The sequence below is a fragment of the Canis lupus genome, chromosome 1, assembly GCF_003254725.2.
Source record: "Canis lupus dingo isolate Sandy chromosome 1, ASM325472v2, whole genome shotgun sequence".
In the NCBI taxonomy this organism is placed as follows: Eukaryota; Metazoa; Chordata; class Mammalia; order Carnivora; family Canidae; genus Canis; species Canis lupus.
The window spans coordinates 63,165,884-63,192,789 of record NC_064243.1 but is presented as its reverse complement, the minus strand read 5'-3'; the positions used below and the strand labels follow the sequence as shown (position 1 = coordinate 63,192,789).

Here is a 26,906-nt window from a genome sequence, read left to right as displayed (position 1 = left end):
CTGTGTCTCTGCCTCTCTCTCTCTGTCTCTCTAATGAATAAATAAATAAAATCTTTAAAAAAATGATATGCAGATAATCATCACTAAAAGCATAAGTCATTCAGCTGGTAACATGGACAGGAGTGGTGCTCACACTCATGAATCAAAGGCTAAAGGAGGCACAGTAGATATTGCAACAACAATAGAGGACACCCCTATCACAATAGTGGAATCAGAAATATATTCACGTGACTTTGTAGAATGTGGCCTTGTTAATGTACAATTAAAAATTCTCCTCCTGGTGAACTACTCAAATGAATAAAAGTACACAAAACAGCAAACTGGGAATGGAGTTCAGAAGTGGCTGTCAACATAGAGTAGAAGACCTTCAGCATTAGAATCAGGCTCTGCTCCTCTCTCTCTTTCATTGACTCTAGGACCTTGGACCAATGCTGAATCTTTACGACCACCAACCGTAATAGTTTCTATGGTAGTTGCTTGCATTATATCAATTTTTATATTATTAAAATAAATACCCCTTTCATCTCCTCCTTAGAGATGAGAACACCGAGATTAAAAATGTTAAGTCAGTTGTTTCTGGTAACTTGACTTTAAAAATTTGAACCCAGGAAGCTTAGGGCCAGATAGAGCCATGGGCATAGTCACACGCTTTAGCCCAGAGGGAGTCCCAGAGTCTCTGAAAATGCCTACATTGTAGTTGCATGGGTAGCATTCAGTGATACCATGAAGCAGTGACTCAGCACAGAAATTTGGAGCTTGGTAAAATGTACAATAATTTTAACAATAATGAGGAGGAAGAGGCGGAGGAGCAAATCTATTAATAAGTTACATGTATTAATAAGTTAGCCTCCAGCAAGGTCCTGATAAACAGAACAAACTTCTTATATCATAGCAACACTTGCATACTTGAATCAGATCATAACCACTTGTGCTTATGTGTATGGGCTGGAGGGGAGGGTGAGGGGAGACATGTATGATTGTGTGTCTCAAAAGCCAGAGTAATGAATAATAGGAAGTATTCTTATTAATAGGAAGTATTCCTATATATCTACTCATATAGCTGTTTGGGAAGTATCTTTGCAACCAGGCAACAGAAAGAAATAAAGAGAATGGAAAAAGACATTCATTTTGCAGAAAGTGGCAATATGGGTAAATTACAGCCCGAGAGAGACAACCAAAAACCCATTTTTTAAAAAAGATGTAATTTCATCAAAGGACAGGTTTTCAATTAATATATAAAAAGCAATCATCTTCCTAAGCTAAGGAGAAGAACTGCCTCTTCTCTACAACTAAATGCCCCATTTCTGGAAGGCTCTCGGTAGATATTAATTGAATAAGGGAATGATTAAATAGAAGCAAAAAAATTTTTGTCAATTAATGGTAGCAACACAAAACATGAAATATGTAGCATTAAGAAAACATTCATCTGGGGGCACCTGGATGGCACAGTTAAGCTTCACACTCTTGGTTTTAGCTCAGGTCATGATCTCAGGGCTGGGAGATGCTAGAGCTCCATTCAGTGCAGAGTCTGCTTGAGATTCTTTCCCTCTCCCTCTCCCTACCCCTTCTGTTCCTTGCCTCGACTCCTATGCTGGCACTCACTGTCGCTCACTGTCTCTCAAATAAATAAATAAAATTTTAAAGAAAAAGAGAAAAAAATGCATCTAGTCTTTATGAAGATGTAAAATAACTGAATAAATGACTACATTCATTATTATAAATATACATTTACACACCTATAGATGAACACAGTGCATTCACAGTAATGAAACAAATTATGTCTGTACTTCTAAAAATAGTTGGTATCAGCCTTGATATTTTATAGAATATTGTGGAGGACTACTTGCCCTATCACACATAAAGTATAATATTACTTTATGTAATATTATAAAGTTACAGTAATTAAAACAGTATGATCCTGTGTTGCAATAGAACCTAGGCATCAGCCTATCTATAGGTCCTGGTATTTCAAATTATTTTCATTGGTAATATTTGGCAACCCTGCTTGTATTTTTAAAATAAGCACAAAGTTAAGTAAATACATTAGAACTTCAACAGATGTTAAAAGACTTCTGGAAAAAATGTCTTTTGCATGAGAAATACAGATAGTGAGAACACGAAGGCTCCCAACTACTCCCATGACCCTGAAAATTTGTCTGAAAGGAGACTTTGAATTAAAATTGTCAGAGTTGTCACAGATCCCCTGAGAGAGAGAAGACACCACTGGTTAAAATACCCTTGATTCTAAGTATAGCAATTTATAAAATCCTGAACTCTCCCGTTAATTTGCTTTTGATGAAACTAGAAAGTATGAATGTGTACATAGTCCTAAATAAAGGTGCCAAGATCTCATGTTCCTATTCATTAAAATGAAATTTCTTGGGTGCATTTCATTTACAGGATATCAGAGAAATGGCTTTTTAATCTATTATCTGAGCTAGTTATGGTATAGAAACTATCAATTCATTGATGATGTGTGCTTGTGCATGTGTTTGGAAAGAAAGGGCGGGGGGAGGAGAGTGGAAAATTCAGTATCAATTTATTTTGTTCAAAAAATCAGGATTCTGTGTCCTGTGATTGCCTGCATTTTACCTCAAATCTTATAGTACAAAATATGAAGTTATTCAATATACCCATAACCTAGACACAGTCCTTCTTGGGTCTCCTATTTCCTTTTGAGAATATGCAGTTTAAATATCCTGGTTCAGTTTCAGGCGGAAACTGGAATCTATAGTGATAAGAAAGATGAAACTTCTCATGTCAGCAGAATTGTGGGCCAGCTCACTAAATTATACCAACCTTTTAGCCTCACCTAAATTAATGGGAAATGTGTGGTCAGCTTGGTTGATTTCAAGATTATAAGATGAAGGGATCTCTTAAAACCCATTTTCACTGCCCTCAATTCAAGCAAGCACATGATGTTGGTCCCTTCAGGGGACATACTCATCCAAGAACCAGGCCTCACCAGACAACTCAGGAAAACCCTATGGCCCTGACTTTCACAGACAAGCTCTGCTTTAAAGTACATACATCTTACCTGGCTGTTCCTTCGCCCTTTGGCCCAGTCATGGACTTTTCACATATTGCACCAAGCTCATCGAGCACACAGTTCATGCCAGGTGCTTTGAGACCTTTCAAGGTCTTACGCCTTTCAAGTTGACTTTTGTTCCCATTACTTTATGTAAGTTTAGCCATCTCCTCAGAATCCCAGAAAATTATACAATTCCAAAGCTCAGTTGGCTATTCTAGTCTTTGGATAAATGTTACTATAATGGAACATTTAAGAATCAACAAAGCCTTCAAATAAAACCATGTGGTTTCCAAATCTGCCTCAAGACACTATTTGGTACAGAGGGAGATAGAATTAAATCACATTAAACCAATATTATGATTAAATCTAATGTGTCTGAATTTTTTTTGGGGGGTGGGGGAGACAGCCTCTAAGAAATATCAAGTTACAAAGGTTTTCAGGAGCAAGTAACTACACAGCCTCAGAAGAATAGAACATCTGTGAAATATTATGAAAGCAAATTTCACTGGTGCTAGTTTGGCATTCAGGAAGAGAAAGACTGGGGCGCCTTGGAAGCACAGTCAGTTAAGTGTCTGACCCTTGGTTTCTGTTCAGGTCATGATCTCAGAGTCCTGGAATCGAGCCCCCTCAGCGTTGGGCTCCACACTCAGCGGAGAGTTTGCTTAAGATTCTCTCTCTCTGGGCAGCCCTGGTGGCGCAGCGGTTTGGCGCAGCTTGCAGCCTGGGGTGTGATCCTGGAGACCCAGGATCGAGTCCCACATCGGGCTCCCTGCATGGAGCCTGCTTCTCCCTCGGCCTGTGTGTCTGCCTTTCTCTCTGTGTCTATGAGTAAATAAATAAAATCTTTAAAAAGAAAAAAAAAAAATTCTCTCTCTCCCTTTCCCACTGCCCCTCCGCCTACTCTCACTCTCTCTTAATTGAATAAATAAAATCTTTAAAAAAAAAGAAAAAAAAGAAAGACTGTTGACATAAAAATGGAATGACCAGTGTCCAAGTTTTTCTTTTCCATTTCAGAAGTCATTAGAAGCAGCAAAAAAAAAAAAAAAAAAAAAAATGAAGCCTCCTGCTTTAGATAATATAATGGAGCCGAATGTTTCCAAATTTGAGTTTTATGAATCTACTTATCTCATCACGCATTCTCTTCCCGCTGGTAATTTCTGTGTGACTCTTTCCCATCGTAGCGAGGGCTGACGCAGCTCTTCCGCTTTCTGGAAGTGAACACTGCCTCCCTTAGCCTCACAGTGTGGACACCCACTCCCTCCACGGCAACTGGAGAGAGTCAAACGGTGTAGGTAGGCAGGCCCGGGGTAGAGAAGAAAGAGCATTCTAGTTTGAAAGCACCAGACACAGACTTGTCGATTATAACCTGACTAGTGTTCTCTCAGGAATACTGAGCTGCAAGATAAGAACGAAGCTTTGATAATCCAAATGCACTTTGATAGAACATCAACTGAATTTAGCACCGAAGAGCAACATTTTTAAGGTTCTAAATTTTAGCTGGAGGCAGAGGGAATACCAGAAGGAAAATAAATGAAAGCTGCTCACCACTTCAAAAGCTAATCTTTGTAATGCTTTCATTAGCAGTTTAAAAAAAAAAAAACTGCATACACACTTTTGAAGTAGAAAAGAAATGATTTTGATGCCTGATTGCTATGGGATGTAGTTTAACTTCCCAGTCTTTCAAAAATAGGCAAGGTCAGGAATTTCTGTTAATGCTATGGGGCTTGTAAAATATTTTGTTGGTAAAGAAACCAAAATAGATATATAAGAGAGAGATTAGCTGATGAACTGCTCGTTTCATTTCCTCAATAAAAGATAAGTATCTGTTATAGCCAATGAAAAAGGAGAGGAAAGGTTCTCCTTTCTAGAGAAACTATTCCCTTGGGCTGGGTTGGAAAGGCACTATTTTCACGTTTAAACAAACATAGTATAAAAATATTTGGATTAGGCTATAGGGAAGTTGCAGTAAGAATAGCAACTAGGAGAATCTACAATCTCCCTTAGACTTCGGCAAGGGTAAAGGGAGGAAAGCAAATGAAAATAGTCTTAGCCAAGTCTCACCAGAAAATGTGTATCAAACCAAAATACACCAACTCAACGGCCATACAAGTGTGTCAAAAGTAAAACAGGTAAATTCAAGATCATGTCTCCAGTATCAATACTCCAAAAAAATTTCCGACCTAAAGTTCTGGCCTTGAGAAAATCCTACTGGTCAGATACAATGTGGGGTTTGTGGCTATCAAATCAATGACATTATGGGTATCACATGTGGGTTGAGGTATAATAGAGAATTTCCAATTACACGGGATCAACATGGTATCAATCTTAACAGACAATATCCATTATTTACTCTTTTAATACCAAGTCATTCTGAGCTGTTTTTTTACATTATCACAATGGCATGCTTTTCAAAACACATTTCTAGCATCTTCATTTTTCTCTCCAGCATTACCATCAAACACTCCAGTTGACAGGTTCCTTTGGGACACACCTGGCCTGCCCCTTCTACTAGCATAGGGGGCCCCACACATTATTTCTAACTCACAAGCAGTACCAAAGTGCAGTGGGTTTACAACCTTGATAAATATCAGGGCCAAAAATGCAGTTTTGAATTTCTTGCACACAATGTTAAATAAAAATGCTCTTTTTATTTAAAAGCGTGGCAGGGTTTGAATGGCAGCAATTAAGATGTGAGACATTTGGGGCAGGAGTAGCATGAGTCAATCACATAAGTGGGAATGATAATAAAAACACTGGCTAGGGGCACTTGGGTGGCTCAGTAGTCTCAGTAGTAGATCTCAGCTCAGATCTTGAACTCATGGTCTTGAGTTCAAGCCCTGGGTTAGGCTGGAGCCTACTAAAACCAAACAGAAACAAAAACCAACAAAACAAACACTGGCTAGTACTTATTAAGCAATTGTGTATCAGCTACTATTACTTAGATCAAGTCCTAGACAAAGCAAAAGGACACAGAGGTGAAATAACTTGCACAGAATCACATGGTAAGTGGGGGATAGCTGGGAAAGAGCAGTGTGCATCTAAAGAAATAAGGCATGGGAGAACTAGAGGAGATGGCTTGGGATAATTTGGAGGGGAGAGCATGCAGGTCCTGAATGCTAGGGTAAGATGAAGATAATACTTTTATTCTACAGGTATTAAAGAGATTATTAAAGGTCTGCTTGTGCAAGCTAAGGAAAAGAAGATATTCCTCAAGGTAAATGCGCTAGATCCACAAGACGTGCTATAATTTAACATCTAGGCTTTCTTAGTTCATGTGAATATTCTTAAACCCACAATTTAAAGATTTATTTATGGTCAAACTATTGGTTCCACTTTGAAAAGATCAAACCCTAACTTATGAACAATTTTACAGCTGTCTTCCACTTCAGGGGTTTTCAGCCTCTTGTAGAAAAGGCCCCATGTCTTTGTTTTCTTGCATTTCTATAGATTTGAATCATGATAAATATTTATGATACAGCGTTACTGGATGTTTGTCTTCATGTACTTGCAGTCACTACTAGGGGTCCTATCATTGTATCAGAATGTCAGATCTTATCAGAGATAACACGATGGAGGTAGATCCTCCCAGGCCTCTTTCTAAATAGCAGGCATTAGAAAAAGGGGTTATGGGAAAGTGAATGTAGCTAGTTAACACAAACCCTCACACAACTACTAGCAAACTTCATCACTATGTAATAATGGGTAACACCATTATCAAAAAATGAACAGAAAGTACAAACTGTCATCAAAGCAAAAATTTCAAACCCTAATTGTGGGAAAAATACTCTCCTTTTGTATTAGAAGTATAATACTCCATATCTAGAAAAACATTTTTATTACTACTATTATCGACAGAGAGGTATATGTAATTAAACTAGAAAATATGTTCCTCTCCATTGTTACTTTTCGAAATTCCAGATCGGCCATTAGACGATCAAAAGTAGCATTGCTAAAGCCATTTTTCAAGAAGACTATGCATGCGGTTGCATTATTTCTGTTTCCCTGACAACCTGCCAGCATTCATGACCCAACCAAATTCCCAACAGTGTTACAGAACAGGCTTTTAATAATGCAAAGGCCTTTCTTTCTTTTGATGGGATGTTCTCTTAGTGAGAATGGAATCACCCATCAACAATCTGCTCATCAATTATCCTTTCAATGTCCCAAATGTGATTTAACCTTTGTTAACTAATTCTCAAATTATTTTACACGGCATTCTAGTTAGAAAGTACGTTTACAACTGTGGTACAATGGATGTCCAAGGGTCCTAAATAAGCAGCAGCTTAAAACACATCGGTTGGCTTTCTTTCAACCTATTCCTATATTGCTAATTCATTTTAAATAATATCTTTTAAGTATTATGCCTAATGAGAGAACAGTAAAATAATCTTTACTGAGATATTTTCTATCAGGTATTTAAAAATTTAACTGGTTTTTACATAATCATCCAAGTTATTTTAAGGCATTAATGCAACATATTTAACTCTACATAATAGAACACTAATCTTCATCCTTTCTCAAGTCCCTGAAACTAGACAATATGCTATTCCTGAATAATTGTAAATGGCTAATGCATCAATTTAATGTGTTTTTTTTTAATACTTTTTATATTGTGAATCACTCTCCTCTCTATTCCCTACATCTTCTCCTGAAAGAGAAACATGTTTGCCATCCTTTGGTTCAGATTTTTATATTAAAAAGTGTCTATCAAAAAATAAATAAATAAATAAAATAAAAAGTGTCTATCATACTAGCAATAGGCAAAGTGGTTCGGTTTACTAACACATGTAGGCTAGGCGTTGTTAATCAATGATATTTCATTGATTTTTTTCCCAGAGAATAAGCGAACATATAAAGCATTATATACAAAAATAGGGCACTAGGCAAACAAACATTACCTAGGCAAACAAACATTACCAGAAAGGAAATATTGTTATACTATTGCTATATTACCTTCATTGGTTTGCTGTCATGACAATATAATGAAGGAATAGCTAAGGAGATAGATCTTTCAAGCAAATCTTGCCTTTGAATGTTCAGATTTTTAAATTTTTATTTTTTAATGAGAAAAAATCAAATGATGTTAAATATGTTCTTATTCTATAATTACATTAATATGGCAATTTGGATCATTTTTATATTGCTTTATAAGAGTAAGTCCCTTTCGTGGAATTTAATAGTGCCTTTCCCCCAAGGCTTTTAATGACTATCCCAGTATGAAAGAATTATCTGCTCACCTACTTACTTTTGTTAAGTAGTAAAAATGACAACAAATTGGAAGCTATGCAGAGAGATTACTTCCACTAAATGAAGTTCTAAGGTTCCACAGGTAGCTCATCAATTTCTTCCTAAATTGATGATCTTTGAAAAACATGGGGTCAGTACTCTATTTAAAGACAGATTACTGGAGATCATAGTGGAATGGTTACTTCTTGGCCATCTCTTTTGATACAAAAACAAGTTTCAATATAGGATATGGCCATCTAGAGTCTTGAACGTTTGGCATATTTCTGCTTCCTTAGTCTTTCTTACTTTGTTTAAACCCAACCATATCTACCTCTACCTCTACCCATGCAGCAGATTCATCTTTTGTTTTGCTTTCTTCCTGAAAAATGTTTAAAGTACGGCTTTTTCATTCTGCCTCTCTGCCAGCTCCATCACCACATACCTCAGAGAATCTGGTTGGTTTGTCTTAAGGAATACACCACATAGGATTGTGTGGCGAGCAATCAATACAAGGGCAAGTGGCTCTCCTCCATTTTGAGTACCAGTAGTGTTGACCTCCAGTCTAGTTCAGTTCAACAAAGATTTAATGAGCACTTAACTCATTCCGGGCACTAAACCTGGGCTCAGAGAATACAAAAATTCATAAGAACATATTCATGCATCCTATACACCGTGTGTATGAAGTTGTCTGATCACAAAGCTGGTTTCTACACTGACAGAGTTACTTCTTAATTGGTATCCCATCTTAAGCAAGATCAGTTCCTAAGGAAAGCACATTTGGTACATCGAGATAAAAATCCTTGTAAATTCCTTAAATCATCCATAAAAGCCAGTATATATCTTGTATGCTACTGCTGTCCTAATGATTTATATTCAACACCGTGAGAACCGCTAAGACTCAAGAACCAAAAACAAGTTTTGTGGAAAGGGCCAGAGAGTCAACATTTTATGTTCACAATCATTAAGGGAAGAGAAAATGGAAGATTTTTAAAGAATTCCTACTCGCCTCTACATTTACTTCATTCTACTTTAATATGGAACCTCACTTCTTTAAGTTAAAGCTGTATTTTTTTTGGTGAGGTTTAAACATGATAATATATTTTAAAGCAGGTCATTAAGGTCTGGCACACAGTTACTACCGACAAATGTTTTCTGGATTTGATCTATATCTTTATCAGATCCCTAACAATGAAAAATATAAAGATCTGGCCATGTGCTCCTCTGTCCTCCCAAACTGGTATCACTTACTGTGGCCCCACTTAATAACCATCATTCTCAGGCTCTGGAACATGGAATGCAATAAGCCTTACATTCTTCATCCTCAGATTATGAAATCGGCACCTAATATTAAATGTGAATATGATGCAACCCACTGCATGCAAAAAAAGAAAAGTGCTATGGAGGTTCAGAGAGGAGGATTATGGGCTAGACTGAGAAACATTGTGGTTTGTGCAGAGATCACTATACCTTTCAGTGCCACTCTAGCCTAACTAAAATCCAAATATATCATTAGGTAAGAACCGAATCATGGGAAACTATATGTTCTATGCTGAAGACATTGGCCTTTATTCTATAGGTATCTGGGAAGCATTCAAAGATTTTGATCAGATGAATGGCAGAGCTGAATTTTAATGTTAGGTATATTTTTCTTTGCATGCGGCAAAGAATGGAAGTGCAACAGATGAGTAGTTTAGAGCCCTGACTTAGGGCAATGGTAACAAGATACAGAGACAAAGAACAGAAGAGCTACTTGGAGTTCATGAGAAAATTGACAGTTGCTTCATTTGAGGTGAAGGCAATGGATGAAATAAGGAATGATGCTAATGCCTATATCCAAGTGACCCAGGCATGACTGGAAGGTGACCATATCCTTTGAAAGGTGGACTGCAGGAGGTGTCAATGTTACATATGGGTTTCTCATGGGTTATCAGAAAAGATACAGCCACCAGGAATTTTGATATACAAGGACTAAATAAATATCAAAAAAGGCTAAGGTAGGGCATATAGATGTCAAGCCATGAAAATTTTAAAAGTCCTGAGAGAGATTGACAGAGGACAGGTAGAGAGTGAGACCCACTACGGGTCAAGGACATCCTAGGGAATATAAGTGGCATAAGCAGCTCAGGAGTCATGGGAAGACAACTCAGGAGAAGAAATGAAGAAACAGGAGGAGGGTGTAGAGGAAGAGAGTCTGAAGGATGCACCCAGTGGCAGGAAGATAAAAGCTGAACAGCCGCATAGCCCAAGGTTTACCCACGATTTGCCAGCACAGCTTCAATGGAGCAGTGGACACGGAAGGCAGGCCACAAGGGGCTAAGCCAAAAATAGAGAGTGAGGAAGTTGGGAAAGCTAGTGGAGACACTCTTCCAAGAAGGTTAGCTAAGGAAAGAAGAGATGAGGGGATAGCTACTACGAGGTGGGCTCAAGGTTTGGTTTTTGTTTTAGGATGAGAGAGTTTACGATGTTTATAGGAAAGGGATAAGAAACAGGTTTGCCTGTGGGTCCCTGATGAGTATTAGTTGTCCTAACACAAGGTCAAGAACACAACTGGGATGCCTGTAAGGTTCAGTGAAGGGGAAAGCAGTGATTGACGAGGAGTGTCTGCTACAAGCAGGAGAAGGAAGCAGTGGCGTGGATATCCTAGATCTGCCATTCCTTTGTAGGTTTACTCCAAAGGTGTAGGGTTATCTACAGATGAGATGCACAGTGGACATGCTGGTAGACATTACAGTTTTCTGATCAGCAAAGGAAAGGAGAATTGAAGAATAAGGCATTCTTGGTAAGGAGTTACTGAGCAATCCACTGACCTGCTAGAAATCAGCTTCCCTAGGACTCACAAATTGGTTACTACAGGGCAGCCCAGGTGGCTCAGCAGTTTAGGGCCACCTTCAGCCCACGGTGTGATTCCCTGGGGTCCTGGGATCGAGTCCCACGTCGGGCTCCCTGCATAGAGCCTGCTTCTCTCTCTGCCTATGTCTCTGCCTCTCTCTCTCTCTGTCTCTCTCATGGACAAATAAATAAAATCTTTAAATAAAATTGGTTACTAGAATATTAAAGAAACAAGCAAATATGAAGGCATTATTTTCCTAATTAATAATGTATTTGAAGGTCTGACCTTAAAAAACAAACAAACAAACGAACAAACAAACAAAAAAGGTGAAAAAGAGACCACCACCATGCATTAAGGCTATCTTTTTTTTTTTTTTTTTTTTTTCTGGGGTTTTCCCTTCATTCATTTATTGGTTCTTATCTAGACTTCACTGCAAGAATGTGGGAGGGGTTCTTTATTCTGCTGTGACCTCACTGTTTCTCTAGATCTGTGGGTTTGTTGGGCATGGATGAGAACAGATCCTCATGCATCACAGATCTCACTCTCCTACTGCATGGAGTTCATGTCCTAGCCCATCAATACAAAGGATCTGTGAGGTAAGCACTGGAAATAAAGGACAGCTCCCTGAAATCCCTAACCTCAGAAACAAAGAGAAAAGATAGAAAATGAGTATGTTATTAGTGACTTAGGAACATCAAGAAATTGGCCTTGAGACACCTGGGTGGCTCAGCGGTTGAGTGTCTGCCTTTGGCTCAGGGCGGGATTCTGGGGTCCCGGATCGAGTCCCACACCGGGCTCCCCAAAGGGACCTGCTTCTCCTTCTGACTGTCTCTGTCTCTCTCTCTCTCTCTGTGTCTCATGAATAAATAAATAAAATCTTTAAAAAAAAAAATGGCCTTGGTTTGAAGCAAAAACGCATTTCCCTGCACTCCAGGTACTCCAAGAAAGCGGATCTTTAACACAGATTGTTTAGAAAATGGATGCATACCAGTAATGAATTACCACAAAATACACTCGAATAATTAGGAAAAGCACTCTGTTGAAGTGGCAGGGTCACAATTTTTTTTGTTTTCATAATTGTCTGATAATCATGCAAAATATAACAGTTACCTTAAGACCTGTTATATCTAAAATTATTTAAATATAAAAATCAATGAGTATATATGAAACAATTCCGTAGGTTATTTCATATCTCCTAGCATCCATTAAAGTATTTGTGTTGTTTTTTCCCCTTCTCTATTTTTAAAAAACGCATCCTCCAGGGGGAGAGGACTTGTTTTGACTACACAATATAGCAGTGGGAGACGCCCACATTCAGCAGGTGTTCTACAATTCTTTGTGCATTCTATTACATATAATTTTATAAAAGCCACTCAATGTTAAAATATAAGTGATCTAGATGTATAAACTATTATGCCTGGTAAATTTTGTGAAGGACTAACCTAATAGGTTTGATTTAATGGAAGATGTTTAGTAAGGGGTCAATAACACACTTTAATAAGGTGTTTATCATTTCCTAGATTGAGGAAATATTGACTAAAACAAATGATACATCATTGGGAAAAAAAAAAAAAAACACCCAAAAACCTGAAACTTTCTTATTGTAAAATAAATCATTTATTTGGACAATATTTGAGTGCAGGACATGGTTTCTCTCACTGACACAAATCAACACCACTCCATTTTTGTTTTTTGTTTTTTGTTTTTTTTTTTAACACCACTCCATTTTTTAAAAATTGCCCCCAATGATCTGATTTTTAATTTTCAAATTTGAAACACTGTAATTATTTCCTAACAATTCTTTTTATTTTTTTAAATATTTTATTTATTTATTCATGAGAGACAGAGAGAGAAGCAGAGACACAGGCCCAGGGAGAAGCAGGCTCTCTGCAGAGAGCCTGATGTGGGACTCGATCCAGGATCCCTGGGATCACTCCTTGAGCCAAAGGCAGGTGCTCAACCACTGAGCCACCCAGGTGTCCCTTCCCTAACAATTCTTAAGGATAGTATACTTTTTCTATTACATCCCTAAACATTAATTTCTGATGGCTTTTCTATATCAATCCTTTCCTTATCCCATCTGGTACTCTACTAATAGAGGTTGTTTCTTAACTCTGGAAAGCCACATTTCTTAATTTTCCCCCGTATTGCCTAGTCCAAATCCCTCACCTATTTTGCTTTACATTTTGTAACTTTTCAGTCACAAAAATGTAATAGCACTATATATGTTTCTTCTTTGAGCCACACAGCGCTTGGGGAAATACTATCTGCATTTGAGCAGAGGTAATGAGAAAAAAAAAAAAAAATCAATGTAAAGTTAATTTCTCCTGCAATAATGAGAAATTCTCTAAAATCTCAAATTCTTTAAAATATGTTACTGATAACGATGGCAGTCTTAAATGTAACAACGTGTTATTAACATCAATAAGCTAATATTTCAAAGATACATATTGATACAAAAGTGAACAAAAGTACATTTAAAAAATTAAGGCACAGAGAAGATTCAGTATTTGAAAGGTGGAAAGGGATTACTAAATTAAGTGATCTGGGGTAAAAGCGTTGGGAAAAAGAATTAAGGAGAATTGGCAGTATGCTAGCAAACTGGGAAAGATGTAAATTTGAGGGGCACCTGGGTGGCTCAATGGTTGAGCATCTGCCTCCAGCTCAGGTCAGATCCCAGGGTCCTGGGATCAAGTCCCAGATCGGGCTCCCCACAGGGAGCCTGCTTCTCCCTCTGCCTGTGTCTCTGCTTCTGTGTCTCTCATGAATAAATAAATAAAATCTTTTTTTAAAAATGTAAATTTGAAGGAGTAGTTAGGAAAAGGTGAGCCAGAGAGGTGAGAAATGAAAAGAATCAATTAGAATATCCCTTGGAATACGGCTGAGTAGGGGTATATGCGTGTACACACACATACATGTATGTACATTACATAATACCCACATTCTATAACATGCACACACATATTCACACTTGCATAGATGTACCCCCGCGTGTGTGTATGCACACAGTTTTAACATACATATAATCATACATGTGTTAAAATATCTATTATTTGTTAATTCACATGTACAGGCAGCAGAGCCCATACAGATGCCACAGAGGTAATAACTGTGACTATTTCCCTCACAACTCCCCTGACCTAAAAACCTCCTCCTCTACTCCCAGGAATCCATGCAAGCGTTCACACTCTGAAGCCTGTGGGAGGGCAAGGGAAAGAAAGGATGGGCAAATTAGCTATAATTGGATCTTATTAACTTAGTCATTTAAATTGCTAATCTGTTTCCAAGTAGGCTCATTTGTAGATAACTCATCTTTAGCTGACTGAACTTGGCTTTTCTAACCCTAGCTTGTAACTGGAAAAGAATGGAATAAGTTGTCATTTATCCTCCTTTTATTTCATCTCAAAAATACATGGTCAAAAATGTCTAGACCCACAAACGTGGAAACTCCATGCCTTACATCCACCTGGTTAAAGATTATGATCATGATAGGACGAGAGCTTACGTGTATTCAATTAACTCCTACAGAAATTTCATAAAAACCTAGCTATAATTACAGGTAGTAAAATGGGAAGGAGATTGCCAAATAAGTTTTTCCAGCAAAGGAGCACAAACGTGCCTGTACAGCAAGCCTATAAATCCGAAAATTTAAAAACTGCTTCTTTTTCAAAATTCCATAAAACATGTAAGGTGGATGAGTATAAAACTCTCCTTTCTTTCTGGATCACTTTTAGAAGAGAAAATTTCTGATGCTTTCAGAGGATAATATTCATAGTATATGGTATTGAAATAGTAAGAGAGGTAATATGGCAAGTTTAGGTGATATAAATGAAAATGACATACATAATCATTCGGACTAGACTTTAAGCTTTTTAAAAAAAGACAATCTTTCATAATTTTCAGAACTAACGGTATCTAAAATATAGTAGGCACGCAACAAGTACTGCCTGAATGAATGCTATTAAATCATTCATTCATTTAAGAGTCAATATAAATATCATTATGTCGGCTTCTATATTCCTTCAAAAGGTTAAATATTGTCCTTCTATGACAATACAACATATCTATCAAGTCCTTTCCCGAAATACATAGAAGATGGCAGGAAACTTAAGACTCTATGTTACTGTTATTTTAGCCTATTCTCAAGATGCAAAACCAGAAGTTAGAATACCAGTGTTGTCCCTGATATCTCGTTTTGGATGACCTGCATAGGAAGAGAATGGATCCAATAAAAACCCTCAAAACTCCATTCTTATATTATTATGCAAAGGACACTGATCAATGATAGTCATTAATTTTCACAAGAAAAACATTACTTCTTCACCAAGAGAGAATGACCCATTTTCACACTGGCTTTTAGAAATACAAAGAACAAGTATGGACAATGTGGGTACAGATGTACACTTCACAGGATCTCAGGGGAAAAGTCATCTCCGCTTCCTACTGCCTTTTCTGTTCAAATGTTATAAAGAGGAATAGAGAGATCACTCAAAGTGATGATATTTCAGGCTGAAGTGAACAATAATATAAAAGAGAATGAATGAATAAGCAATAAGATAGATGCCTATCTTCCACAGCACCCAGACCATCCAAGTTCACTAATAAAAATATTCACTAATAAATTATATTTTAGTGGCTTCCATTGAACGTTGTTTTTCACCAGAATGCTTTTCTATCTAGCTCTAATATCTTCAATATTTTCTAAAAGTCTGTTTAGTTATCATGGAAAAAAATAGTTATCCCCAACAAAGGGAAGGGGAAGGCAGGGGGTACTGATTTTTTACTATGATCATGCCAAGAATTTGTTAAGGATTTTAGATAATATTAATGCATTGATTTATCTAAATGCAGATGACAAAACTAAATTTCCATACCAGCGATGCACAGTTCTGTCCAAAACAGACACCCTTATATTTAAAGTGATCTAAAATATTTATCCTTTCTATAAGATGATCTGGGGTACTTTGTAAGTTTTTGCTCAGATACAAAAATGAAGACATTAGGTAAAGGTAACCACGAAGAGTTTCTTACTATAGAAAACAAACTCCTAAAGATTTAGGAAGGAAAACTGTTGTTGACCCTGACAATTTAAACTTCAAAATAAAAGACCCTTAAAATTTCACAGAATTTTACAATCCAAATGCCAAATAATATTTTAATTTACTTCAATATGCTTTCCTTCCACCTCCATAGTAAGAGAGGCAGGAATTATGCTTTGAAAAGTCAAGCCAATGTCACTTTAAATTATTATATTTTAAGAGTTGCACATTAAGATAGGAATGTTAAGGGGGAAAAATGACCCTAATTGGCTATATTTTAATGGTGAGAAAATGTACCAGAGTGGGCCACTGTGATGTTTGGATGGTATGTTGACTCTCTGGGGGTGTCTCACTGGAACACAGCCTTGGGCATTTGCAGGAGTGCAGATCCGGGTTCAAATACAAGCTCCAACACATACCTCAGGCAGGCAAATGTAATTCAAATCTCCAGTCTTTGGTTATTTCTCTAAATTTGTAAAATAGAAATAAAAAGAACCAACCTCCCACAGCTGCTGTAGGGACCATAAGAGAAAAGGAAATGAAGGATGAAAACCTTGACCTGGACCAAAACAGAAGACCCCATAAGTCAGCCCTGCAGTTGAGACAGATGGTTGTTACTGTTGTCTGGGGGGCTGATGTACACAGTCAAGGCCTGCAGTCCGGGGAGCAGCCTCAAAAACAGTGAAATTGTTTGAGGCAAGAAAGTTGAGCAAAGAAAATGTCAAAGCCAAGTTAAAAAGGTAATTTCAGCTTCCTCAAAACTGATTAGCATTGTGGACTGTGGCATGAATTCACACAACGGCTCATTCTATTCTGAGTAAAAAGTGATCACTGCTTTCGGGGAAAGCATGCACTAAACTGCCAAGTTAATCAAGGTACATCAAGCATTGCATACAAATGCAACTTTTTTTTTTTTAATTCCAGCAATTCACATTATTATGTTTACAATTAACTAGTTCTTGACGGTATGATTTGTTGAGGTTTGAACAAATTTCCTCAGGAGTTTTTATTGTGCAAATTTTACGACAAAACCTGCCCATGACACTTTGGCCTGTCAATAATTTACAAAGGAATCTCTGGTTTCCTTTGTACACATAAACCTTGCCAGGAGAGGTCTTATATTGGCAGTTTTTATTCTGTTTATTAAGTAGTAAGTAATATTCCCTGAACGGTTTTCTTAAAATTTAAGTTCTAAAATGTTAAATGCAAAAATTGGGGAAAAGCTAGATAGCTTTCATGCAGCTTTTTAAAATTTGCAAGTATTCTATAAATTAACCACTGAATCCACAAATCAAAATCGAAAATACCCAGAAAGAAAAATTAGAAGCTAGAAAGATACAGAATATGGATCAGAGGAATTTCAGCAGTGTGGACTGATTGCATAATGAGAGTTGGTGATAGAGAAAGAGTGAGAGATTGAGGGAGACAGAGAGAGAGAAAGGGGAGGTCTGCAAAGTGTATTCTGGTAGAGAAATCTAGTAATTGCTTCAATCTCGAGTGCTGGTCGCTATAGATGGTAGGGCATCCTCCAGGGTACTTAGGAGGAAGACTAAAACCACACCTGCAATGGTACTTCCAAGAGAAGAGCTCATAAATACTGATTGTTATAGGAGATGCATAGAATAAAATGAGCCAAACTTCTTTGGACTGATGTATGTTATCAAAGGAGATGTTATCGTTACTAATGACCCAGTCACAGCTAATGATTTTATGGCCAACCAGAGGCCTGAGCAGTTATGCTAAACTTACAGAACAGCTTTGCAGTACTTCATGGTGGTTTTTATTCTCAGCTGAACCATTCAAAATGTGGTTCTTTTAATGAACTATGAAATGATCCAATAAGATCCTCTCAAGCATGAGGCACACTGTGTGACTTCGTGGTGATGGGATTTAAGAAGTCAGGATCAATTTGAAAATTTAAAGGAATGAGAAATTAAAACTTAAACTCTATTAAAAAAATCCCCATCACATATTGATAAATAGGATTTGGGGAGGAAAGGAAAAGTTCACTGTCTATTTAAGAGTAAAGAAAAAAATTTTAAAGATTTTGGGCAAAATTGGGTTATGGGCCCATCTCTAAAAACATTCATGGACAAATGGAAAAGAATTAAATACATTTGGCTTATATATACCCTCAAGAAAGGGAAAGTGTCCCTTTCCCAAAGCTGTAGAAATGCAAATATAATAACCATCTTATGGGCAAGAAAACAGAAGAGATGGTTTTAGGCGGGCAGGCAGCATACAGCCTTCATACTCTGCTAGTCATGATCCAAATTAAAATGTCCTTAAAGACAGTCTGATAATATGAATCTAAGTCCTTCAAATTATACATTCCATTGGAACAGGAGATTTATCTCAAAAAATTCTGTAAGATAATAATCAAAGAAAATATTTTAAAAATTATTCATATAAGACCACTGATTTCAAGACTATTTAAAATACCAAATATTATGGAAAAATATCTACTAGCACAAGTTATGTCAAACATATAATGGAATGTTCATATGGCTGAATATGCAGCCTTTCAAAATAATGACAAAAATATTGATAGTTTGTTAAACAAGCATATTAAAATTTCCTTTTATGTAAATATGTGCTCTAAAACAAAATGCAAGATGTTCAACAAAATGGTAACATCCAGAGTAACTATTAGTTTCTTATATATACACACTTTTCTTTTTTCTTTGTTTTTTTTTAAGATTTTATTCATTTATTCATGAGAGACAGAGAGAGAGAGAGAGAGAGAGACAGAGACACACGCAGAGGGAGAAGCAGGCTCCGTGCAGGGAGCCTGATATGGGACTCGATCCCGGGACTCCAGGATCACGCCCTAGGCTGAAGGCAGGCAGTCAACTGCTGAACCACCCAGGGATTCCCACACTTTTATTTTCTAGAGTATTTCAATAAATACATATTTTTAATCAGGTAAAAATAATCTGAAAAGGAGGAAGAAAGGAACTTTTAAATATCAAAGGCAATAAATTTATAATTTTTTGTAATAACAGAATACTTAAAATAATATCAGTGTCCAACCCTAGAAGCCTTTTTGGGGAAATCCAATGTTTATCGACCTAGAAAGATGGTCACGGTGAAAGACTAGGTTACAACATATTATTGATTGAAAAAAGTAGATTACAATACTGTATATTTTGTATGTTGCCATTTTTTGTTCACTTAGCAAATATGTACATGGTCTGTCTTACAGTTATTGAGCTTATAAAACCAATAAAGATCTCTTGGACTATAATCAAGATGTCAGTGGGGCTGCATTCTTCTTTGAAGACTAGGAGAGAATCCCTCGCCTTACATTTTCTAGCTTCCAAAAGCCATCTGCATTCATTGGCTTGAGGCCTTTCTTTTATGTAAGCCAGCAAGGTGGTATCTCCCTAAGCCATTTTCTGTGATTGCATTGGTCTCTGACCTGAGCTAAGAAATGTTCACTGCTCTTAGAACTCATGTTATTAGACTGGGCCCATCTGAATAATTTTCCCATCTGCAGTTCCAGAACCTTCATCACACCTGAATATTCCCTTTTGTTATATAAGGTAATATAGTCAGTTTCCAGAGTTCCCACCCCCGCAGAGTTCCCCCCAACCCAGGACTATTATTCTGCCTACCACACAAATTATCAGGGATGTCTGTCTTAACTATGGTCTTTAATAATGAAACTTTAATTTACAAGGAAAACAACTCATTCACTATATCCTTACCTCCTTTCACCTTAGATTTCTCATATTTTAATAATGAGATGAAAATGATGAGCTTATCTATGTAAACAGATATAGGTTAATAGTTTTGATGTTAAAACTATTAAAGCTTCTAGACAAGAAATATATGATAAAACCATTGTAACTCTGGGTTAGGCAAAGATTTCTTGAATGGTAAAACAAAATCTATAAAGAACAAATAGGTAAGTACTTCAAATTAAATATTTTTTTATGAACACTAGAGAATGAAATCAGACCTAAATAATATTTTCAGGTGTGTTTGATAAAAGACTTATATGCAGAACCTATGAAGAGTGCTCGAAGTTTTAGAATAAGATAAAATTTCTAATTTAAAAATGGACAATATTTTAATAGATAATTCACCGAAGAAGTTCTATGAGAATCACATAAAAGATGTTCAAAATGATTATAGGGCAGTGCAAATGAAACCACAATAAAATACCACATACACCTTTTTTATTTCATTATACACTTACTTAAATGGCTACAATTAGGAAGACTGAACATCTCAAGTGTTATCAAGGAGACAGAGTAGCTGAAACTCTCATGCATCACTGATAGGATTATAAAATGTTACAACCATTTTGAAAAGCAGTGTGACAGTTTCATAAAAAGTAAAATATACAACCATCATATAACCTAGCCTTTCATTCCAAATATTTAATCAAGAGAAAGGAAAGCATTACATTCATGAGAATTATACATAAATACACATTAAAATTTAAAAAAAGAGCCAGATGAAAGAAACAGCAATACTGTATGATTCTACTTATATAAAATTCTAGAAGATGGAAACTAATCTATAGTGGCAGAAAGGATATTAGTCCTTATCTGGGGTGGGGATTGGAGAGGTGAGAGGGTAGGAAAAAAGGGGCACAAAAACTTTTGGAGGTGAGGAGGTTTTTCATCATGACTGTGGTCAAGGTTCCATATGTCATGGTATACGTACAACAAAACTTTGACTATATTTGTTTTATTTCATGCCAATTATACCTCAAATTGTTTAAAACAGAAAAAAAAGATAGGTTATATCTGTATGAATAGAAGAAAGGAGGAGTATGGGATTAGGTGGTGAAGCTGGACAGGTAAGCTATGGCTCAGAATGTTGTCCAATTTGCTACAGGTTTGAATTCTGTCCTACGTGTAATGAGGAGCCAAGTGAAATTGATAAAATGGGAGTGATCTGATCAGACCACTAAAAAATATGCCTTGAAGCAAGTAGTGTGGATTTTGAACTGAGATCGCCAAGAGTCTGTTGACAGGAACATACTAGTTGCAAAGACTGTATTATTCTTTACTTAAAATCTGATGAAGGTCTAAACTAAGCAGACCAATGAAAAACAAGGGGAGACCAATTTTATGCACAGATGTAAAGAATTCAGGCGAGAAGAACTGATGCCCCGTGAAATATGAAGGCATCTGGAGAGTGTATGGTAAGAGATGAACCAAGTTTGGGAGACCCAGCATATGATGATATCACTAGCACAGAGGTGTAAAACAAGTTTGAGGAAGGAAGGTAGTAATTTAGGTTTGAGACATGTGGACTATGAGGTGCAAAAATGACATTCAGATGGAGACTCATAGTTGAAAATATAAGTCTTGAGCTTTAAAAGGGAAATATACATTAGGGAATAAATAACTGAACTATGATCATTCAACATAAAAGGATGGATGGTCTCACATAGAGTATATAAAACAAAAACAAAAGAGGACTTTAGTTATGCCTCTGGAAAATGACCTCAAGTATGATAGATGACTGAAGAAAGACTCCATTCAACACTAAGAAGGAGGACCATAGAAAAAAAGAAGGACCAAAGGAGGAAGAGGTACTTAACAATGGCCAGTGGAAAGCCAAATGGTTGTGAATTAAAGTCCAAGTCATTTATAGTCATTTATAAATTCAGCAAATAGTCATTTATAGATTCATTAACAGCCTTTGTGAAGGCAGTTGCCACATAGCCTTGTGAGTAGAATCTGGTCAAAAAGAGTTAAACCGATGAATTTGAGTTAAGGAGAGAAAAAGTAAAGGTAGTGACTAGGGGTTACTCCTTAAAAATGTATCAATAGGTAGATAACAAATATAAAAGAGATTATATCTATTGAAGATTAAAAACTGTACAAAAAAATAAAACTGTACAAAAGAGAAGAGAAAAAAAAAAAAAAACAGTCTCAGCCAATTCTGCTTTTTAAAACCATTCCTAAGGGCAGAAAGACCCATCATAATGTAAAACCACCACAGCAATAACTATACTAGCCAACTTGGTTGATCCTTTGTAACATTCCAGTCACTACTCTAAACACACACACACACACATACACATACACACACTTTAACTTTTAAAAAGTCCCTATGCTTGTACAAGCAATTATGATCCCTATGTTATAGAGAAGGAAATTAAGCCAAAGAAATGTTAAGAAACTTTCCCAAGGTTAGTAAGTGATAGAGACAGTGTTTGAGTCCAGGGTACACTCTTAGCTAGGACACTATGGAATAAACAGAACTCTAAAGGAATCTAGGATGATGCACCCAACTTCCTAGATGATTTTTGTTCCTGGGATCATCTTTATATCTGCAATGAAGATATACAAAATAATTATGTTATATATACAACTTCACGATATGAAGGGGAAAGAAAGGAAAAGGCCATAGCTGTGAACTACTGAAGGGAGGATTATGCAGTTACTATTACATGCTTTCCTTTACTCTGGCCACCCTTGGTGAGGGTAGGATAGACCCCTGTCAGTTGAAAAATGCCCAAGGGTTACTCTTTGATCTGTCCTCTGAGGAGAGTTAGGTCATTTTACAAAGGCCCTTATATCCCTTCAATTCCTCAGAGAGCAAAGTCTGAATTAGAAGTGGGAGTGGTCCACCCTGTTCAGAGGGAAGTGTTGGTCTCTCAAAGGAATTGTACTTCCTTGACATTTTAAGAGAACAGATTTTTTAGTGTGGGCCCCATAAGAGAAAAAAAAATCCAAACTTGGGATTTTCATTTAAAATCAAGACCATGGTATCTTTTCAAAGCCAATCTTTGTTCCTTTGATGCATTCTCACTTTGGAATTAAAAGGGGGAGAAGTAGTATTAAGAGACTGATGCTCTACCTTGGATGAGAACAGAATTGTTTAAGAGATTTCACACGGACTATGGCAAGATACTGCTTTCTGTGGGAGATTATGGGACTTCGTATATTCTCATTAAGTCAACCTAATTTTGTTTTTGATTAACATATATTATGGTTCCTACTATTCTATATGTTATTTCTTAAAAAAAATAAAAAATAAAAAATCAATTACTTCAATATGAATATATTAGACCAGATATTCTTTTTTTTTAAGATTTTATTTATTTATTCATGAAGAGACACACACACACAGAAAGAGAGAGAGAGAGAGAGAGCAAGAAGCAGAGACAGAAGCAGGCTCCATGCAGGGAGCCTGACATGGGACTCGATCCCAGGTCTCCAGGATCAGGCCCTGGGCTGAAGGCAGTGCTAAATCACTGAGCCACCCAGGCTGCCCAAGACCAGCTATTCTTAAAAATACTTGGTTTCAGAACCTAGGTACAGTGTAGTTACTGGATCCAAAAAGGGGTTTATGTAGGTTATGTGATAGTGATATTTACCACAACAAAGATTAGAAATTTTAAACATTTTAAAATAAAAATAAACCTAAATATATTAAGTATTTATGAAAAATAAGTTTTCTAAAATAAAAAGAACTGAAAAAAATATTATATATGTATTTTAGAATTACAGGCTTTATGGAGAGAAAGTCTGAGTTTCCTATTTGGTTGTCTGTTCCATATGCTCTTTTGATGAAAGAGTATGTAGAAAACCTAGTTTTACACAAATATGGAGTCGGAAAAGAGAAGAGTATTATAATAGTCTTTCAATATTCTTTGATACTACACCAAAAGTTGAAAGGTGTAGTTTGGGTTTTTTTTTTTTTAAGTTATGTTGCAACATGGATCTAAAACTATATCAATACAATTTTGTGATATTAAAATCAATTGGTGTGTCTTGCACTTTGGATGATTCCTTGCCCAGGAATAATTTTGTAATGTCCCACATTAGTAATTTGAAAATAATCTGAATTTTGCAAATTTTCCAAATGTTGCCTCTTTTTGTTAAACAGTATTCAGAAGTCATATTCATTACTAATGTTACCACCCGTCTGATTCAGAAAATTCTTCAAGTACTGGAAGCTGTCAAATTCACAATGGCAAGTACAAGTTTTCTACAACTGAAAACTAAAAATTCAAATTTTGTCATAAACAAACACAGTCAATTGCCTTTCTTAATTTCTATTTTTTAAAGTAATCTCTACTCCCAACGTAGGGGCTTGAACTCACAACCCCAAGATCAAGAGTCATTTGCTCTACCTACTGAGCCAGCCAGGTGCCCATGTCTACCGTAATTTCTTAAAGTAATAAACGTAACTTGTCTGTTTCAGAAAACGTATGAAAATACCCAAGTCTAAATAATCATAATTTCAGTTCTTTTCCAAGTAAAATTCATGTTAACATGGAAAAAAATGCACTGAGATTCACTCAGCAACTGCACAAGTGCTTTTCCTCGAGATGACATTATCACACTTCAGCATACAGCAAATGTGCTTGATGCATGCTCCTCATTTTGACACAGAATAGTAAAAGGATACTTATTTGGGGGGAGGGCAATAATTAACAAAATTCATAGTTTTTACTGTTTCATCAAGGACTTTAGGTGAAACTTAGCTTTTGTTTTTTTGTTTTTGTTTTTGTTTTTGTTTTTTTTACACACACTCCGAGTGCACTATGGTAAAGAACACATGGACAAGTATACGTTGGTGCCAACACCTTGATTCATGCTAAAGTGAGTAATAATACTTTCTGCATTGGTGTAAATATCAGTAAAATGGATAAAGTAAATAATGTCTCCCTTTTATTAGTAAAATAGTTCAATCTTTCTGACTCTTGGAAAGGTCCACAAATCATACTTTGAGAACAGCCAGGGGACAGCAGCAACAAGTAAATGCATTTACATTTAAAAGTTCTAATAATATTATGAATTTAACCTCAAACCCTTGAGTATTGAGAAGGCATTTAAAAGGTACACCATCCATCTCCATTTATAGTTTAAAACTGTAAATAATTATTTGTTAGGGCACTAACTGTTAGCAATGCAAACCAAGTGATAGATTTATGGGCAAACACTCCACCTGTGAGTGTGTGAGACACGCAAACACCATAGATAACAAAATGGACACACTTTCCAAAACCAGTGGGAAAAGTTTTTAAAGCCTACTTGATACTGCACATTGCACAGATTCATTCACATAGAATGAGAAAAGTTTGCACATAAAGTGACTACATCTAATTATAAGTAAATTTCTGTTTTCAGCGGTATAAAAGATAAGGATGGAAATACAAACAATGCAAGTCAGGAGTACTTCTTTGGCAAAGAACAATCTGCAGGGTCCAATGGTGACACGGACGGGACATTGCTCAGTGTGTGGCAAGAGCAGCCTATCTTCTTAAGCTGCCACCCAGCGTTATTTCTGCACATTTGTAAAGGGAATGTCGCATTCTTGGTGGGGTAAGCAACAAAGCAGACTATTCAAGACTTAGAATGCAAAGAACTAGCTTTGATGACTGCTTACCACTTATGGAAATGAAACAAATTCTATCAGTTTGAAATAAGAGATAGGTAGAAAGCTAAAAAAGTAAGTAGACTGGGCAAGTCTTCAGAGAAACACAGAGAGAGAAGAGAAACAGTCATTGTGGATGTCATTAAGAAGCGACCACCAGATGGTCCATGAGCTGGAGCCCAACAACTGGAGGCTCCCCTTGTCCTTGGAATGTGGGATCCATTTGCTTTCTCCCCTCCCAGAAGCTGCCTCAAGGACACAGTCATGAGATAGTGATGTGGTGTGGACAGCATCCAGATGGTATATACACGACTAAACCTAGTAAAGGCCTCTATAAACTTTTAGGATTCGGACAGTTGACCTCCACACTCATTTTACAGCCACCCAAGACAAGCCTCATATTGAACTCCTTGCTTATGAAACCTGCCACTATTGATCTGGAGCAACTGGCTTCTTCCACTTCTCTGTGCCCTCCAAATACGGAGGCAAGGTTTCAGATTTCACCCAGAAGCTCCAGAGGAGCTTGCAAACCAGACAAGCAGGCAGGCAGGCAGATGGAGATGGGAGAAGAAAAGGAGGCAACAAACGGAAGAGAGTGAATAGGAGACACAGGCACCTCAAATTAAACCAGGGAATCAAAAGAACAAAGCTTTGTATTTCAGGATTACAACTGTTCCGGTGCAGATTTGTGACAATCATTACTAATTCTGACCAATCATGTAGAGCCTAGTAATTGTTTTTCCTCTTAATTTTAATGAAAATTTTTCTTTCATATGTAGAAACATGGAAAACCATCTGAAAGCACATGCCCAAGTCTCATGATAGGTTTTATTACCTTTTTCCCCCCAAGAATACTCACAGCAATAGGCAACATGCCAGTGGATCCATTTCCTAGGAGTTACATCTCTTGGTTACTCTCAAAGGGTCCATCTAAGGATCACTCATGCTACCGTTCACCTGTGTTGCATTAAGAATAAGAAGTCTACTGATCTGGCCAGTCAAGTGTCAGTTTTACTGGGTTGTTTGTTGCCAAGACAGCCATTTATAAGGATTACTTTTCAGGATGACAAATGGGAGATTTAAAGCTTGACCCAATTTCTAATTCTTGAACATCTCCTCTAGAAGAGGGTCGCAGCACAAGCTTTCATAAACATGCATCCAAGCAAACATACTTTGCCACGGTTCCGGCTACTTCTGAATTACTGACTCCAGGCTGGCCTTCTCCAAGGCCTCATAATGAGATTTGTGCTGATTCTCTGGAACTGCTTCACAAATGCCATTTCCTCTCCTACCCAAAGGGCTCTGGGGCAGACTGAGTTCCTCAGGGAAGAAAAGATGACAATGCCTTTCACATTCATGCACTTACCAAATTAATGATTCTCAAGTAGGTTACAAAAAGATGTACGTAATATAGATTTCTATTTCA

The 26,906-nt window shown here is 36.9% G+C and overlaps 1 protein-coding gene across 3 annotated transcripts in view; it reads right to left on the bottom strand.

Moving 5' to 3' along the window:
- Positions 1 to 26,906, bottom strand: part of NKAIN2 (sodium/potassium transporting ATPase interacting 2) — a 957,142-nt gene that overhangs the window by 722,878 nt on the left and 207,358 nt on the right. The gene's annotated exons all lie outside the window — the stretch shown is intronic.